This window comes from Rhipicephalus sanguineus, chromosome 4 (assembly GCF_013339695.2).
Source record: "Rhipicephalus sanguineus isolate Rsan-2018 chromosome 4, BIME_Rsan_1.4, whole genome shotgun sequence".
NCBI lineage: Eukaryota > Metazoa > Arthropoda > Arachnida > Ixodida > Ixodidae > Rhipicephalus > Rhipicephalus sanguineus.
In genome coordinates this window covers 174,046,017-174,064,172 of record NC_051179.1, presented here as the reverse complement: position 1 = coordinate 174,064,172, position 18,156 = coordinate 174,046,017, and the positions used below count along the sequence as shown (strand labels likewise).

General features: G+C 43.9%; 1 protein-coding gene and 1 non-coding gene across 2 annotated transcripts in view; one reads left to right on the top strand and one right to left on the bottom strand.

Annotated features, from left to right (window-relative positions):
* LOC119391860 (fatty acid synthase) overlaps positions 1 to 18,156 on the bottom strand; it is a 507,973-nt gene that overhangs the window by 254,333 nt on the left and 235,484 nt on the right. The window lies entirely within an intron of this gene.
* On the top strand, positions 8,104 to 8,177 carry Trnas-gga (transfer RNA serine (anticodon GGA)). Its single transcript has one exon. It is a non-coding gene; the product is annotated as a tRNA-Ser (tRNA).

Here is an 18,156-nt window from a genome sequence, read left to right as displayed (position 1 = left end):
ATAAAAGACAGGTGGTAACATGAAAATCATGACGCGCTTCTCATGTACGGCATGACATATTCGCCCTGCACATGATGTACTCGCAGCAGTTTCGCTAGCTTGACATGTACCGAATTTGGTATTGCGTGAATTGACCGTATAACGAACACAAATGACTGGTGGTAACATGAAAATCATGACAAGCACGTCATGCAGGGAATGGCTTATATGCCAGGCTCATGGTGCACTCGCGGCGTGTTCACTAGCTTGATATACACAAACATTGGTATCGCGTAAAGCGACTGTACAACGAACATAAATTGCAGGTGTTAACACGAGAATCGTGACATGCATGTCAAGTAGGGCATGATTTACTTGCCACGCTCATGGTGCGCTCGTGACCGGTTCGTTAGCTTGATATACACCAGAAATTATATTGCATAACGTGACTGTACGACGAACATAAATGACAGGTGGCGACATGACAATAATGGCATGCCTGTCCTGTAGGGAATGATTTACATGCCACGCTCATCGTACTCTCACGGCTGGTTTGTTAACCTCAGATACATCAAAATTGGTACAGTCGAAACCCGCGATAACGAAATCCCGAGGGAACGAAATTCTCGCCGCAACGAAATATGTTCGGAGCACCGGCGAACGCCCGTAGGAGTCAATGCATTTCGTTACTCGCGACTACAAAAGATATTCACACCACAGTCCCTCATTGACGAAATTTTTGAAGCATGAGTGCGCAAATGATCTACCCTCGCAGCTATACCTACATTGGAAAACTGCTGAAATGCATCCATGCTACACTTAAGTTGTGCAAAACTATCGTTACAGCGCACTTGAGAAGCAGCGGCCATCATTGTTCACAAAAAAACATAAAGCTAGTGACAAGCAATACGTTTTGTTGGGCTAGTTGGTTCATGACTTCTGAAGGAAAAAATTGTAGCGCAAAGCAAAACACGGACCGAAAGAGAGGACGGGACTGGCGCTAACATTAGCTCATTAGCGCCAGTCCCGTCCTCTGTCTGTCCGTGTGTTGCTTTGCGCTACAATTTTTTTCTAGTGACAATGTTGATGATTATGGCTTGGCGAAACACCTGCTCGTTATGGAGGATTACGTAGCCAAATTCACATTCCTCATGGAGTTTGGTTCGTTGGCTTGGCTCTGTGCTTGGCTTTGTCGGCTTTGCGCGAACATGGTCGCGTGGTTGGAGCCATTTGTGGAGCGTTTGCTTGGTCGCTTGGTGCAACGTGAAGTGTGTGTTGCAATTGCTTCGTCCGATTTCGCTACCTGCGAAGATGCCGTGCCCACTGAAAAAACGAAAGTTCATCACGCTGGAAGTTAAGGCTGCAATCATGAGTGAGGTGAAAAAGGGCAGGGAAAAAATGGACATTGCCGGAAAATTCGGCGCTGCGTGAAGCTCGCTGTCCACGATTCTGCGCTGATCCGCGCTGATCCAGAGGAGCCGGAAGAAGGTGCGCCTGTAGGCGCACTTGATGACGGTACTGGTAACAGCGGAGCGCCGCCGTCACTCACCAGTGCATGGGGCAGCTTAGTGCCGTGGGAAAAAAGATTCCCGATCGAGAGGCATGAAATTGCTGCATGGTAAGGTCCGCGAAAGCAAACTTACTGACTTTTGGAAATAAAATGTGTTTTTTGTAAATTCCTTGTCTTTTCTGCCGCATTCTCGCGCGAACGAAATTCGCGCAAGCGCGACATTTTGTGCTTTCCCCGCCGATTTTGTTATTGCGGGTTTCAACTGTATTGCATAAAGTGACTGTACGACGCACATAAATGACTGGTTTAACACGACTATCGTGGCATGCATGTCAAGTAGGGCAGGATTTACATGCCACGCTCATGGTTTTCTCGCGACTTCACTTACCTCTCAGTGTATTTCCATGGGGCAGCCGACTCCATCATCCTCAGCAGTGTCCCATGCAGGAATCATCGACCTGAAAAACTAATAATCTTTGCTGCCATGACAGAAATTGAGCCAGTTTCGTGTGAACTGACACATTTCTATATGCTCAAAGCAGTCAAGCTTAGTTCGGATTGCTTTGTACCATGGAGTACCATGATATGATACCGTAAACATTGCTAGTAGCTTTCTGTGGCTTCCAAAGGGCGCAGTGGTTACGTGATCCTGCGACCTCGGTATCTGCAACGCAGCTGTCCCGGAAAGCACAACCAATTCTGTGCCGCACACACGAAAAGTGTGAATTGTTTCGCATTGTTGGACGTCAAACACTCGTTCGGGCCTAAGTACAGTTTTTTAATGCACAAAATCTCTTAACGCACTTCATCCCTGCAATAGACTACTGCAACTCATGAGGATGCCTCAACTTACCCCAGTTTGAATTTCCACAGTTACACCAGCCGCGTCACTCACGGTCGCAGACTCGGCAATAGCAACCAAGCTTAATTACCAAACAAGAGGAAAAGGTGGCACGCCTACTCGGTATATGTTTACGGTGGTGATCATAAGTGGGATTCTACACTCATCTAGACACGGGTTTGCTCTTGCAAGGGCACCTGTGGCGGGAAAGACTGGACGGCACAGCTGATCAGGACTCCGCTTTTGGGCACATTAACAGCCTTCCCGATCGCAGGATTGTACACATACTCCGATGGCGAGAAGTACAGAGAAGATAGCATCGGTTTTTCTGGCTCCTTCTTCTGCCGTCTAATATGGGCACAGCGTTGAGCCATTGCGAACGACGGGTGTCATCGCGCGGCACCACATGAAACGATACAGTTGGGTTGATATTGCCGCTGCCCTTGAGCCGACGCTTTGGGCCGTTTGTAAAGCGGGCTCACGCCGTCGTGCACATCGCTTGCCTTCAAGCCGATATTTCCACTGAGGAGAACGCGTTTAGCGTGTCATCCGCTGGTGAGCATGGGTGAGGTCATCAATTGGTACTAGAAATGCACCGCGCAATGACGATTTCCAAGTCCCACGCCTGGGCGACTTGATTGCGAGAACCCCGGCGACGAGTTACGCGTTGAGTCCGGACAGTGGTCTGAAGGGTCGTTGACATCGAAGATCCTCCATGACGGCCACTGTCTCCAGAACCTCGAAACGCTTATGCTTGCGTTCATGTGAAGACTGGCCCTGGCGCGATGAGAACCTTTCCAGGGGCTCCGCCTCACGTTCTCAACGACGCGCAGAAAGAGGTGTTCGCGACTGCTCCGTCGGGCTTCCGTGTACGACGACAGGCCGCCTCGCTTACTCGACCAGATTTACCAAGCACCTTCCAGGTATGCCGGGCTCGATGCTTCCGTGCAGTGCTAATACCAGTGTGAAAGGTTTCCGGCCGACAGCTCAACCTTAACGCACACCAGCGTCTGTCATTTTGGTATTTTAAATGCGAAGCATTTCTTAGCGAACTTCTGCGAGTTTGAGCGTATCTATCTATCTATCTATCTATCTATCTATCTATCTATCTATCTATCTATCTATCTATCTATCTATCTATCTATCTATCTATCTATCTATCTATCTATCTATCTATCTATCTATCTATCTATCTGTCTGTCTGTCTGTCTGTCTGTCTGTCTGTCTGTCTGTCTGTCTGTCTGTCTGTCTGTCTGTCTGTCTGTCTATCTATCTATCTATCTATCTATCTATCTATCTATCTATCTATCTATCTATCTATCTATCTATCTATCTATCTATCTATCTATCTATCTAGCCGCCTACTACTTTGTGCTCTCCTGGCCGTTTCGTTAATCGGATGTATACCAAAATTGGTATAGAATAACAAGACCGTAATACGAACATAAATGACAGGTCATAACATGAAAATCATGACATGCATGTCATGAACAGCATGATTTACAGTCGACGGCCTTGGGGCTCTTGCGGCCATTCCGTTAATTTCATATATACCAAAACTGGTATGACGCGACAAGAGTTCATGGCGAACATAATGACAGGTCCTAACGTGCAAATCATGACACGCATGTCATGTGCGGCATGATTTACATGACATGGTCTCGGGGCGCTTGCGGCCGTTTAAATGAATGGATATACAGTAAAACCTCGGTGATACGAATCTCGCGGGGTTACCAAAAATATTCGTATCATCCGAAATTCGTATCACCAGAAAACATGGAAAATTATTATGTGACAAAAGAAAATTGGCATATGTTTTGATTTAGCGTTTCTCAGGGCCGCAGCGACGTCTTGAACAGCTCTGAATGATTGCCAGTGAAGTTTTTAGACGTCCGCGATCACGCTTGTACTCGCAACTGTATGGTGCATGTGCGCGTGTGTATATAATGAACCAGAAGTGTTGTGCCCCGCGACCGCTAGTAGCCCCTTCCTAATCTTACTACGCTTTTCTGCATGACACTAGAATACTGCGGCCAAAGTGACTTAAGAAGCGCTTTGCACACGATACATAGAGGCCAATCTCCTTCGCCAAGACCGTACGCTTCGTCTCTTGGGGTCTTCGTCCACCTTTAATGGGACTTCATGACGGAACCGCAGCCCAAGTTTCAGTCTTGTTTCATAGAACGTCTGATTGCGGGAACATGGCTTGCATCGACGTGGCAGGCACGTGTTAACAGAGTACAAAGACGCTGCTGCCTCGAGCATAGGAGCACGCGTCAACGCGTCGGAAAAAAAAAGCGCGACGTCAACGTCATCTGTAATCTAAACGCGAAAGCGCCTAAAGGCCTCAAAGATTCGCATGCACTACCTCGGAGGCAACGACGCACCGTTGATGGTCGCGCAGCGCGCATGCCCGCGCCCGCGCGTGATTGCCGGGTCTTCCGCGACAGCGCGGGCAGCACCTGTTCGTACCTGTGCGCTAGCGTACGTTCGTATCAAACGTCGCGGTGTGCAAATCGGTTCACAACAACCGTACTTCACTACACTGCAGGCTAATGGGCATTGGCCGGGACCACAGAAAAATTCGTATCACCCCAAAATTCCTACGAGCCGTGATCGTATCACCGAGGTTTCACTGTATACGAAAACTGGTATGACGAGACATTTCGACGTGACGAACATAACTGACACGTGGTAACATGAAAGTCACGTTACCACGTGTCAATCAGCCCAAGCACTGTCCACTGCACGCATTTGTCTGTTTGTTTGTTTTGCCTTCTGTTCTATGCCACGTACCCACTCTGGGGGATAGGCCATTAATATGCAGTTGAAGCTTAAAATCTTATTCGAAGAATGTAAAGTGGTTAAAAAAAAAGGAAGAGTAGAAATGGCAATAATAAATAAGACATCAAATTCAGGCTTCAAAAATTATGCTATTGAGCTCGTATTCCAGAGAGCCGTATTAACCTGATCAGAACAATTTTGATGAGATTAGATATATTTAACCATATTTTAATAAAGAGCGTTTTTGAAGGCAAGATTAAAATGGTACGCGTTTAGTGGTTGGCATGAAATTACACATGGCATTGAAGGCATCCCTATGGCAGTATCCCAACCCTGAGGCTCCAACGCTTAGTACAATTTCTTCAGTTAAGTTTAAGCCTATTTTTAAGAGCGGAATAATGAGCAGTCGTGATCTAATAATTGAGTATCTGCGGCATGACAAAAAGAAATGTGCAATATTTTCTAGTTCTCCGCAGAATTGATATAGGGGCGATATCGTCTGACGAACTCTGTGTAAGTATAGATTTAATGGGGGGACACGGCATCGATATCTGGTGATCGTAACTTCAGATTGTCTAGATTGGCTCCAATAGACTCCATGGGAAGTTTAGATGTTTGTATTCCGTCCACGTTGTTATTGTTTCGATCCTATCTGTGTGAATTGCCAATTTTCTGTATCTGATTGCGGCGAAATACTCTACCACTGGAAGAACCTGGATTATTGGGAGATCTAGCGATGCGCGCGCTAAAGCATCGGCCATTTCAATTCATTTTAAGCCACAGTGACCTGGGACCCATACTAGTTTTAGGTGCTTCAGCTGAGACGGAACTAAAGATCAAAATGTCTTGATGGTGCGAGAGTTATGTGAAGCTGTAAGAGCTGTGCATACGGAGAACGAATCAGTTATTATGACCGCCCTGATCTCGTCTGTCGGGAGTTTTCGCAGTGCCATGATGACGGCCGTGAGCTCAGCTTCGAAAACCGGAGTAAAATCGGGTACCCTCACAGCGAATGACCAGCCAAGCGACTGGGAGGCAATTCCTACGCCTGCCCGTTCTTCGTTCACGGAAGCATCAGTGGCTATTATGTTTCGTGTTTGTGTGTGTATCAGAAAATCCTCTAACCTGTTCTCTAAGAATTTGTGGGATTGAAATTTAGATTTCGGAGGAAAAATATTTTCGTAATCTATAAGAAACTGATTTGAGCTATTGGTTACAATTATCTATCTGATGTTGACATTTATAATTACCAGTTTTTTTTTGTACGAAGATTATCTGTGGTGTGGGAAAACGTGGCCAATGAGCGAGAAAGAAGGAATCTGAGACACTGATAAAAACATATCCCGCTCTTCTTACCGGCAAGCTATAAAATTTTAGAAATGTCTGTACTGTTAAAACGCGGAATCGACAGAGCAATGAAGGCAGACGCGCTTCCTGATACATAACAGTAACTGCTGCAACCTAGGGAGCCCCATACACAAGCGCAGAGCTTCCCGCTCCAAGATAATTAACGGCTTAATTTTGTAAGCTGGTCCGCCCGAGAACAAGGCACATCCAAATTCTAATATTCAACGCATATAAATCTTATATACCATTATCATTGTGTCCCTACGTACACCAAATTTGCGATTGCTCATTCTGCGCTATAAGCCCAAAGCCCGTAGCGCCTTAGCTGCAATGTAGTCGATATGTGGCCGCCAGTTAACTTTTCCATTGTATAAAACACACAGATATTTTAGAGAGTCTACTTGCGTAATAGGTTCCTGTTTATATGCAATAGAGAGTGAAATCGAACCTGCTATAGGAAACACCAGGAGAGCACTCTTTACATTTATTGCCATTGATATCGACCGAAGCCATATTTCCAACATATTCATGTAGATTTGTAATTTCTGCTGTAGAACATAAATATCACTGTCGGCTACAAAAAATGCTATATCGTCTTCATACACATAGACATAGATATTCTGACAGGTTGGTATTGAACTCATTAGTATAATAAATGAAAGTGGAGATAGAACCACTCCTTGGGGAACTCCGCGACTCTGTTTGTATTCAGATGAAGAGCACCCATCCTTGACACAATAAAATTCCCATGATTTTAAAACTTCTCTTACCCACGCCGTAATATAGTGTGCAAAATTTAAGATCTGTGTACTGTTTAGTAAAGTGGAATGCTCAACGTTGTCGTATGTTTTAGCAATGTCAAGTGTCACAAGTGCAGCGTATTGTCTTCTTTTTCTAGCAAGTTGTATACGGCTCTCTAAGTCTGCATGTGCACACCAGATTCAACAATCGGATCTAAAGCCAATTTGCTGTGGTTTTAATATTGACTTATGTTCCATCCAAATAGCAAATCAGTTCTGCGGAATCCCGCAAGGTGGCGGAAGGATTAAGAAAGGGAAAATAGACAACCACCCATTTGTAGCACGAAGCCACAAGGAAATCCATACGGATATCTCAGAAATAAAGCCTCTTAGTTGCCGAAAAATTCGTCCTGCTCCGGGGATCGAACCCGGGACCAACGCCTTTCCGGGGCGGTCGCTCTACCAATTGAGCTAACCAGGAAGCTAGCAATTGGCAGCGCGAGGGCGAATTCATTGACAACTCGAAGCAACTGGACACACATTGCAAATCAGTTCTGCGGAATCCCGCAAGGTGGCGGAAGGATTAAGAAAGGAAAAATAGACAACCACCCATTTGTAGCACGAAGCCACAAGGAAATCCATACGGATATCTCAGAAATAAAGCCTCTTAGTTGCCCAAAAATTCGTCCTGGTCCGGGGATCGAACCCGGGACCAACGCCTTTCCGTGGCGGTCGCTCTACCAATTGAGCTAACCAGGAAGCTAGCAATTGGCAGGTTGTCTATTTTTTCCCTTTCTTAATGCTTCCGCCACCTTGCGGGATTCCGCAGAACTGATTTGCAATGTGTGTCCAGTTGCTTCGAATTGTCAATGAATTCGCCCTCGCGCTGCCAATTGCTAGCTTCCTGGTTAGCTCAATTGGTAGAGCGACCGCCCCGGAAAGGCGTTGGTCCCGGGTTCGATCCCCGGACCAGGACGAATTTTTCGGCAACTAAGAGGCTTTATTTCTGAGATATCCGTATGGATTTCCTTGTGGCTTCGTGCTACAAATGGGTGGTTGTCTATTTTCCCTTTCTTATTCCATCCAAATAGTTATTCTGCCATGCGGGACCCTCTCTGTGAGTTTGACCATGTTTGAAGTCAATGATATTGGTCTAATATTCTCTACGTTGAAACCTGATCCCTGTTTCTTAGGTATCGGAATTATCTTCGCTAGTTTCCAATCATAAGGAATCCAGGCATAATTTAAAGAATAATTTATAACACTAAGAATTTCACTACGAGATAACTTGAATAAAATTTGGATCATTTGCACTGTAACTTCATCGGGGCCGGGAGCTGAAAAGGGTGACTGCTTAATCACGTGGGATAGTTCGGACGTGGTAACTTTATCAACATCTGCGGTGATTGTACAATTTTGCCAATTATTTGGTATGGTCGATGTGAATCTACTCTCCAGTCCATTAGCAATTAACTCAAGAGCAGTAGTCATTTCCGCTGACGATAGGAGTTCGTAATCCGAATTAACTGGAGACGGCAGTATTTTCCTTGTTCTCATGTATCTAAACAGTGCTTTTTTAATTTTAGGGTTCGAGAACAACTCGTAGTGTCTGCGATCGTAGTCCTTTTTTTTTTGCTTGGGCAACGGTGAGTTTAAAACTAGCTGCTATGAATTTATAATCACACCAATTTTTAGGAGATTGAATATGAATGAGCTGCTTCCAAGCTGCCTTGCGTCGACGGTGATGTCGTGTGCATTCTGCATTCCACCAAGGACTAGAAGGTGCTCTGTTGGCATGAGGGAAAAACTGTAATGACGCAAAGAAGACGGGGACGAAGCGAAGACAGGAACAGACAGACACGGGCGCCAACTTCCAACTGTTTATTCATTTTGTCTCTCACTAGGGTTGGCACGTGTTCATAGGTGCTGGCATGTTTTCCTAGTTTGATCGTGTTAGTGCAGTTCCGGCGCATGCCTTGTCTCTGTATTTATGGCTCATGATGAATTGTTACTTCTGCGATGATTCAATTTCTGTTATGGGATTACCTTGTTGGGCAGCGTATATAAATCGGCGCGGTTTCTGAGAATAAACAGTTGGAAGTTGGCGCCCGTGTCTGTCTGTTCGGGTCTTCGCTTCGTCCCCGTCTTCTTTGCGTCATTACAGTTTTTCCCTCAAGTTATGAACCAACTAGCTCAGCAACAAGCCCTCTGTTGGCAGATTCGACAGTAAATTCAGCTCGTTTATAAGCTCTTTTAATAATTGCGTTGAATTTCATCGCTTTGGAATTGTTACTCTCTTGAGAGTGGAAAGATAACGCTGATTTCAGCTTATTTTAAAACTTATTATTAATCACAAAGACTCGAACTTGAGAACCAAGGTGGGGTTATGGGGCAAGAAATCTCGAAAGTTATAGGAAAATGATCACTGTTTGTGGCACAGTCCAACACTGTACAGGACGAGCTGGAAATAGCCGAACTTACGAAACTTATATCTAAGGCTGATCGGCACCGACTGCGAATAAAAGTGGGAGTTCTCGCGTTTAGGCACGAAAGAACATTGTCTGTTGACCACTCCCACAATCGTTTACCACACTGATCAGTTTTAAAATCCCAGCACGTATGATGGGAATTCAAATCCCCGACTAAATTTTTTTCCTTGCACCAAGATCCTGTTTGTTTGCCTTAAGGAGACTATAGCAGGTTCGATTTCACTTCGTCGTTGTCCATTCATTCTCTGCACCGTCCCTCTAGCGGTATTCCCATACTCTTTTCACAAGAGAAAATATACATTATGGTGCGTTCATGTATAACATGTGTTGTATGATTCAAACATTCATGCAACAGTGAAAGACAAGTACGGTCAGTAAATAGAAAAAGCTTTCATGTCACCAATATGAATATGAATCTGAATTCTAGAACGTAACACACAGTCACAGCATCAAGGGAGCCGCAGAGCTGTCACTGCAGTGTGTAATAACATTAGCCTTGTCCAGAAGCGAAAGGAAAACTTCGAAGTATTTAGGCAAGAAGTTATACAAAGGTTTAACAATGGCGCATAAATACCATGTCAGCACGGGTCGTATTCTAAATTGGAGATGTCACCATTATGTCGGCTTCAGTGTACTAACGGTAATGGCTGGTTGATAGAAGGCGACCGAGTAGCCACTGTAGTCATTGCACATACGATATTATCGCAAAGAGATACTGTCGCCGAAATAGATTGTGACTCAATAATGCTGCATTGTGACAAGAGAGAGAAAGCACATCCACGAGTAGTGCAGTATCCTTGAAGCAGCGCTAAAAGACGTAGACCAAGAGCGTACAAACACAGAGCACCAGCGCTGACTCCCAACCCAAAAATTTACTTGAAAATAATACCCAAGAAAACAAGAAGAGCAAAGAAAAACATGAAACATGTCTGCAAAAGCAAAATCAGGCATAATTGTCACTAACGGAAAAAAAGTGTTTACTTTCCCACTTAGCACGTGTTCTGTGAAGGAATGCTTATATTATAGACTAGATTACCCATTTTGCTTTTGCCCACATGTTCCTTGTTTTTCTTTGTTCTTGTTTTCTTGGGTGTTCTTTTCAAATAATTTTTTCTGTTGCGAGTCATCACTTGTACTGTGTGTTTGCACCTTCTTAGTCTACGTCATTTAGCGCTGCTTCAAAGATGCATTTCTACCAACCAGCCCAACTTTCAGTCTTGTTGTAGTACTGTATATCACGTATAGTTTGCCGTGGGGCGTAGAAAAACTATCATCTGCATGAACCGGCACGCGCTCGCTTGATTATCTTCTTCATCTTTGTCCTCTCCTGCTTCTAGTCCACCAGCTCTACTGTGACGCAGCCTTGTGCGAATTTGTGCAAGCTGCGCTAATCCTTTCGTTTCCTGGCTTGTTGTGCAGTCCTTAATTTAATCGAATCCTCCTCTGAAGCCTCGAGGTTTCCAAAACATCTCTGTAACTACTAGTTATTTGTTCAGAATTTATCCTTGTGTTTGTGTGAACTGATATTCTACAATACTTTAAGCGAATATTGTATAGTTCTTTTGAAATCTTTTGACTTATCTACGACCTTATGTTACCATTTTCCCCCACTGTTTTCTGTAATGCCATTGGCCCTGATGGTCCTATCAAATAAAATAAAATGAAAAACATGCAAATTAGCTAATAATTATGAGAAAATGATAAAAAATAATAAAAGCGTTAGATTCGGTACGCTTAATTTCGAAGTTGTATTATTGTTTTTTACGGGCCTTTAAATGATCCTAATGTTTAGAGGGTTTCACTGAACAAAGGCATGAGGTTCCAAGGGTTAATACCGAAAATGGTTGTCTCCTTGCCTTAGTAGGAGTAATTTTTTGGCAGTAGTACGCTCTTCTGCATGCATCAGCTAATCATAACGGATTTAATCAAATGAGACAACGGGTTCCTTGTAACACGTTGCGATACCTACGCGCAAGACAATGAACACACCGAAGCTTTGTGATATGCTGAATCTGAGATCATACTAAATGCTGAGATCATACTAAATAAGGGTTGCAAGTCCTGACCAAAGTCAATTATTGTAATTGCTTTGTTTTGTAAACCACAAAATTCAAACAAATGTGTCGCGTATTTCCTCATTTTGAAGGAAATTATGTTAGGTGTCTGCGCATAGAAGCGTAGTATATTCAGCGAAGAATGCGCGATGGAAAGAAGTACGGTGTTTTTTTTTCTTTTGTTCACAACAAGAATTCCAAAATAATAGTAACCGAGATTGCTGTAACGTGTTTCTCGAACGTTGCGTAGGAATAAACGGTACCCTGCAGTCACTCTTACTTGTCACTCCCAAGGGACCCACAATCCATACTTAATAATTCATGTTAATTTAACTGACTCAATGCTTCATTACTCCTGTGTACCTTTGACAACCTGAAGATAAAGGCCCAATCAATGGTCACCAATCGAATGCATGACTGCTACAGTTGAAAAGAATGTGTTTTTCTTTTAAATAAAATTTTGAAGTTCACGAACCTGAACAATTGATGCCGTACCTCTCTACCATGCTCGCCTCATTTACCGCCTCAACAAACAATGTCTGAAGTAGAATATTAGTTTGATTAGTTCATACTAGATTTATATTAGGAGGAAAGGTGTGCACTAGCTTATTAGTTGGAGCCGATCACTTGTCCAAAATCAGTGAGATTGTTTAAAATCATTCGTCAACTTATCTTCACACAGCTGGTGCCTAGATAGCACAACAGCCCAGATGGTAGAACAAGTTCATCCACAAAGGGTTTAATGTATCAAAGCGACTGCAGCCATGAGAGACGCCGTAGTGGAAAGGATAATTTCGACCATTTGGGGTCCTTTTATGTGCACTGACATCACACAGTACATGAACCTCTAGCATTTAACCTTCATCAAATTGCGACCATCACAGCGAAATAGAACCCATGTCTTTCAGGTCAGCAGACAAGCCACAAAACCAATAGGTCACGGAGCCGGCTAGTGGTGATGGGGTATGATTCCCGGAATACAACTAAATTTCCTCAGCTGTTAAGCTGCATGCAGGAGAGGAGAAAGAGGGGGAAGCGTAGGAGAGGAGAGAGCGATACATATCACGTACTCTCGCAGCGCATTGTCTTTAGGCAGCCTTCATGTGTGCACGCCCCCTCCGTTTTAAGACTGGTTACACACTACTACGACGGGGACGAACGGGTGCCGCTATAAGGAGCTTCGCCCCTAAAAAGCAAGACGCGTGAGCATAAAATACAGAGCCCACACAGCTCTTGTGTTGGCATATGCACTTGTCCTACTTATAGGCGTATCTACCAGGGGGGCAAGGGGGGCGCCAGCCCCCCCACTGAGGAAAGGTAGTGGGGCGGAGCCCCCCCACTTTCGATTGTGGCCACTGTCGGATGCACGGTGGCAAAGAACCATTGAGGCGAAGTTTTCTTTCAACACAGCAATCATGTAATATATAATGAAATTTTTCAGGGTATCCGTAACGTTAGATCAGTCTGTCGTGATTTTATTGTGCTCTGTCTGGCCTGGAATTTAAATCATTGGCGATGCCAATACGGGCGGGAACCTATAATAGTTTCATGAAGCGATAAAACCTCTTCCTGTTTCATGAAATCCATTTTCTTTCAGCGAAAAGGAATAGCATCACCGCTGCTCTGTGTACAAGCCGCTTTGAGTCGATGAGTGTGCACAAGTGCTGAGTGTTTTAATTTGGTCGAACTGGAAGCGATAAAAATCGTTTCCGCTTTAGTCTCCAATCACCCTGCTTAGCCTTCCTATCATACGCGTATGGTAGCTTGCAGCGATCGCGGCGGCTTGAAACAAGGCGACGAATATGGCAGTGGACTCGAGCACATTGGGAAGCTCAGCTTTCAAGATCGCCCGGCAACTTGACCTACCAGACGAGGGAGATGGGCAAGGTCCACGGTTTTCTGGACAAAGGAGGCTGTATTAACAGCCACGCTAATTGGTCTTGGCTCATATTGAACTGACTTTTACAGCGAAAAATAAAACACGGACGATAAATAAGCACGCTAAGCGCCACTTATTTCTGTCTTCCTCTTTTTCAGCAAGGATGGGTTCAAAGAGTTCTGTAAGCGCACCAACAGCTCAACATCGTTTTACTACAACTTGCAACATTTATCATACGCATCTCAATCTATCTCGCTAGCTGCTATAAATGCCCGCTGCCAATACGATCGGCGGGTAGGCTTCTTGAATTGCGCTACACTGTCCGGATATTCCACAAGTTGTTTAGCTGATGTTCAGCATACGAGTGCGCTGTTTACTTTGCACACGTCATTTCAACGCCATGAGATTTCACTAATTTGTGACGTCGCGCCACAAGCAGGTAATCTTATGGCACGCCGAAAATGTTTGACGAATACCGAAGAACTAATGACCAACAATATGCCTTATGGAAAATAAATAGTTTATTCTCTCATCTTTTCACGTAGTCGTGCATAAGTGGCGATGGATCATTTTTGTGCCATTTCTTGCTTCGCGTTACAAGCAGGCGCTGTATACGTCGCCCAGAAAACTTCGACCGATCGTAAAGAGCTAATGACCAAAGAAAATGGAGACAATGCAAGGTAGCTTAACGCTACAATCGCCCAGATTTCTTTTTTCAAAGAAAATTTATGGTTACACCGTTTACGTTGGTGTATTCCCTTGGAGGTGCCAGAGGGCCCTCCAAGAAATGTTGCAAATTCAAATACAATGCTTTTAAACAACGTGCAACTTGGCCAATACAACAAATTCTTAATTTTTAAAACAGTACTTGCGTTGACAATTTATAAATAATAGTAATGATCGTAATCATAATAATAGTAACCATGTGCTAGAAACACTATTTCGACTAAGAGCAAACAAGGCAAAATATAGGCAATATACGCAAGCCTGAATGTGTGCAAGAAATTGCAGTACTTTTTAGGAAAAATAGAAGGTGTAGTTATTGCTACATATATTAAAACCACAATTAGTGAGCAGCTAGCTTTTAGACATCAAATAATTTTTTTTTGCATGATACAACTCTATGTTAATAGGAGGCCGTCATCGATATAGGTGTATTCATGCCTGAAGTTGTGTGGCGAATGTAGAAAATGTGTTGCTTGTTATAATATTACCTGCATAACGCGCATATATATACGGCCGATGGAGTGAGGGCCATTTGCCCCCCCCCCCCCCCCCCAGTCGAGAACGAGTTGGTACGCCACTTGACCTGCTTTTTTTGCAATGTACCTTTTTTATGTCCAGAACTGCATGTTAAAAGCAATTTTGGCATACCATGCACAGCAGCGTCAGCCGGCGACATAACTTTTGGAACAATGAAGGCCCTTTGGCCCATGGGCACCTGAGCTACAACCCATTGAAATACTTCCAAGTTCCATCCAATCTAGAAGGAACACCTGTCGCAAAACAACAGCACCATAAGCCTAAACAATGGCTACAAAATTTGATTCCTTTTGCCTAGAAATGGTGTTAATCAAACAAACATTTCATCTTGCCACTGTAACAAAATAATTTACTTGGGAGTGTCAGTGGAAACTCAAGGTTGGTGCACACCTTCAGACATCACACTATGGATAACTGCTGCCCCGTGGTACAGCAGCCTGTGTGGTAGTGCTAATTAAGTGATCAGTGGTACCCACTTTCCTTCAAAAGTGGGAGCAGAGCTACCTCTTCTATGAAAAGCATGTCATCCTCACACCTGAATGCACGAAGAAGCAACTACAGCCATCTGATTTTCTTTTAATGTTTTAGACTTTAAAGCAACAATATTAACTTTCTCCTTTTCAAGTAGAACACAATACTTTTTGCATTGCTATTTGTAACTGCATATCCACACAGGCTTCCCCTGTTATGTTTAGCATATCATCTTTCCAGCCACACTTGTGCTATGACTAGTTCTGCTACTTGACCTGCCACTTTTCTGCTTTATTCTATCTAGTCATTTGTAGCTAATAGATGCCTCTTATTCAAGGTAGCCAAGCACCACATGTAGTGTGCTTTCACGATGGAATTATGTGCCAGACAGTTGGAAGGCAAGATATTCTCAAGTGGTTTCACTTCGGAATATCGGTGGGTTTCGAAACACATCATCATCTTAGAGCTGTTGCAGTGGCGAAACAGGCATGCCACCTTTTAGTACACATACTCATGTAATAAAAAAGCTGATCTCCCACAACAAAAACCACTTTAGAGGCAGTGTGAGATGTAGGCTTACCAGATGGTGTCAATATGAGCTAAAATAGTCAACATACCATATGTGGCAGGTCAGGCTATATTTGTATCAACATTGGATTCGAAATTAAATGACCAGGCTATTTTCATTCAATTTTAATAGCTTGCTCTTCTCCATGTGTATATAATGGTGTAAAAACATTTTTAGAATTTGTACTTGCAGCATGCTTACAAATCGGTCATGCCTCAAGCAAGCAAACATAAAAAGAAAAAAGATTTAAGAGTGACTATGAATGCACACCATGCCTCAGTATGTGCACAACTGAGCCATAGTTATAGTGAAGGCATATAGTACGTTCCTTCACCTGTAATGCGCAAAGTTTGTTGTTGACAACTATGCATCGTGTTGTATGAAAGCTCCTTAAAGGGGTCACGAAGCACCCCATAGGCTTGTTGAAAAAACACATCCTGTGGAAAGCTGCCATGGCTATGAACTGCTATACCAAATATTACAGTCCTGCACGCCGCGTAAAGGCCACAAGCGAAGCGCGAATTTGCCGTTTCCTCAGGCGCCCTCTTTTCAAACAGAGGCCGGTTCTCACTCTCGTTGGTGGGCAGGGCGTCTGCCCGTTGAGGTCGCGGATCTACCTGTTTACGTCGCAAGAGACATAGCATGCTTTCTGGCCGATAGCCGACGTAAATCGAGAGCCGGCGCCGCACTCCTCAGTACACGGTAGCCGCACTCGCGCATGCGAATCACAGCGGGAGAGCGATCGCGTTTCATGACGCGTGCTGACGTAAGTTCTTTCCCCCGTGCCATCCTTCTCTGTGTAGCTTCTAGTGCGCTCGTCGGCACGAGAAAAGAGAGAAAGCGCTGAAAGCGTGCGCCAAACCCCCGTAACTCCGCTCATTCTTGATGGATTCGAGAGATTTTTGCGGCAATCGATTCGGGAGGCAGTAAACTCCGATACTGAGGTCATTAGATCATTACTTGGAAAAGTGGTTCATGACCCCTTTAAATTGCAACCACAGGCAGCAGTAGTTATGCTTCCATTCTTTTCTTCTTGAATCCAGGGGTTGGGTACAAAGATGTTGCACTGTCATCCACTATGCTAAACAATTTGCAACGAAACATTAACCGAAGCTGCTTTTTCAGCTGAAAAGCCTCTTTATCAGGCTCGCCATCACAGTAGCACGAGAAAAATAGCTGCGCAGCGTCAGAACACTAAAACTCCAGCCAGAGAGGAACGCAATAAAATTAAACCTGCAGGTGCTATGGATTGCACCGGCTATGTTCACGACTATGACCCCTCAACTTTGTCACCATGACAATCATGGCATGCTTCAAATAAATTTTACGAGTTGGCCAGCTTTTGTGCCTCTATGGTGTAAGCTTGGAACATTTTTTTGTCTAAAATGCTGTTTGGTAGAGGAAAAGCAGGAAAGACCACATTCAGCACAATTTGGCGCAGCTGTTAGCTGCTTAACGGCTGCACTAGTCGTGCAACAATGTTGCTTAACAAGGTAAAAGCCCTAAAATGCATACAAATGTCTTGGTTGGGAAACACAGGCAAGCAACAGATTACCCACGTCGAGTTGTTACCTTTGCACTGCTTGAACAGCAGATACATTACTCTTTCGCTTGCTGTTAACGTGTGGTGTTGTTTCAGCAGTGGCGATTCTCATGATGGCATATTGTGCTCTTCAGATATTGAAGAGAGGCAGGACTGCTGTTTCTGCAATGATGAAAGGAGCTTTGCCATTCAGCATCCAAAATATTTTCACGCTCATAAACCAACCAAACTGCTCCTAAAGGCAGCTTGGCTGGTTGGTTTATTCGTTTAGAGGGAAATCACAGCTCTAAAGAGATATACCACAGTTCTAAACACCAAAACAGTGTCGGCCTTTCAAAGGTGCCTAGCAATTCTGATACTGAACTCATTTTCTAATGCAGATGATATTTTCCACTGCAAAGCATGGTGCACTCAGAAATGATTAAAAGTGAAATGTCTCTAACTGAAAAAACAGTTGGTTCATTTCATTCCGTATTTTTAAATATCAACTTTGTTCCTTTCGAAGAGGGAGTGAGAACGAAGATGGTAGGTCGCACCTTTTAAACTTCAAATAGAACTGAAGAGAAAGAAGGCAACTTCTTTATAAAGCTTCACTTCTTTTCTTTTATTTTTCATCGTGTGACTAGGATATCAGAGAAGGCTGACAGTACACATTATTGGCCTCACTATCTTGCATATGTGAAGAGCA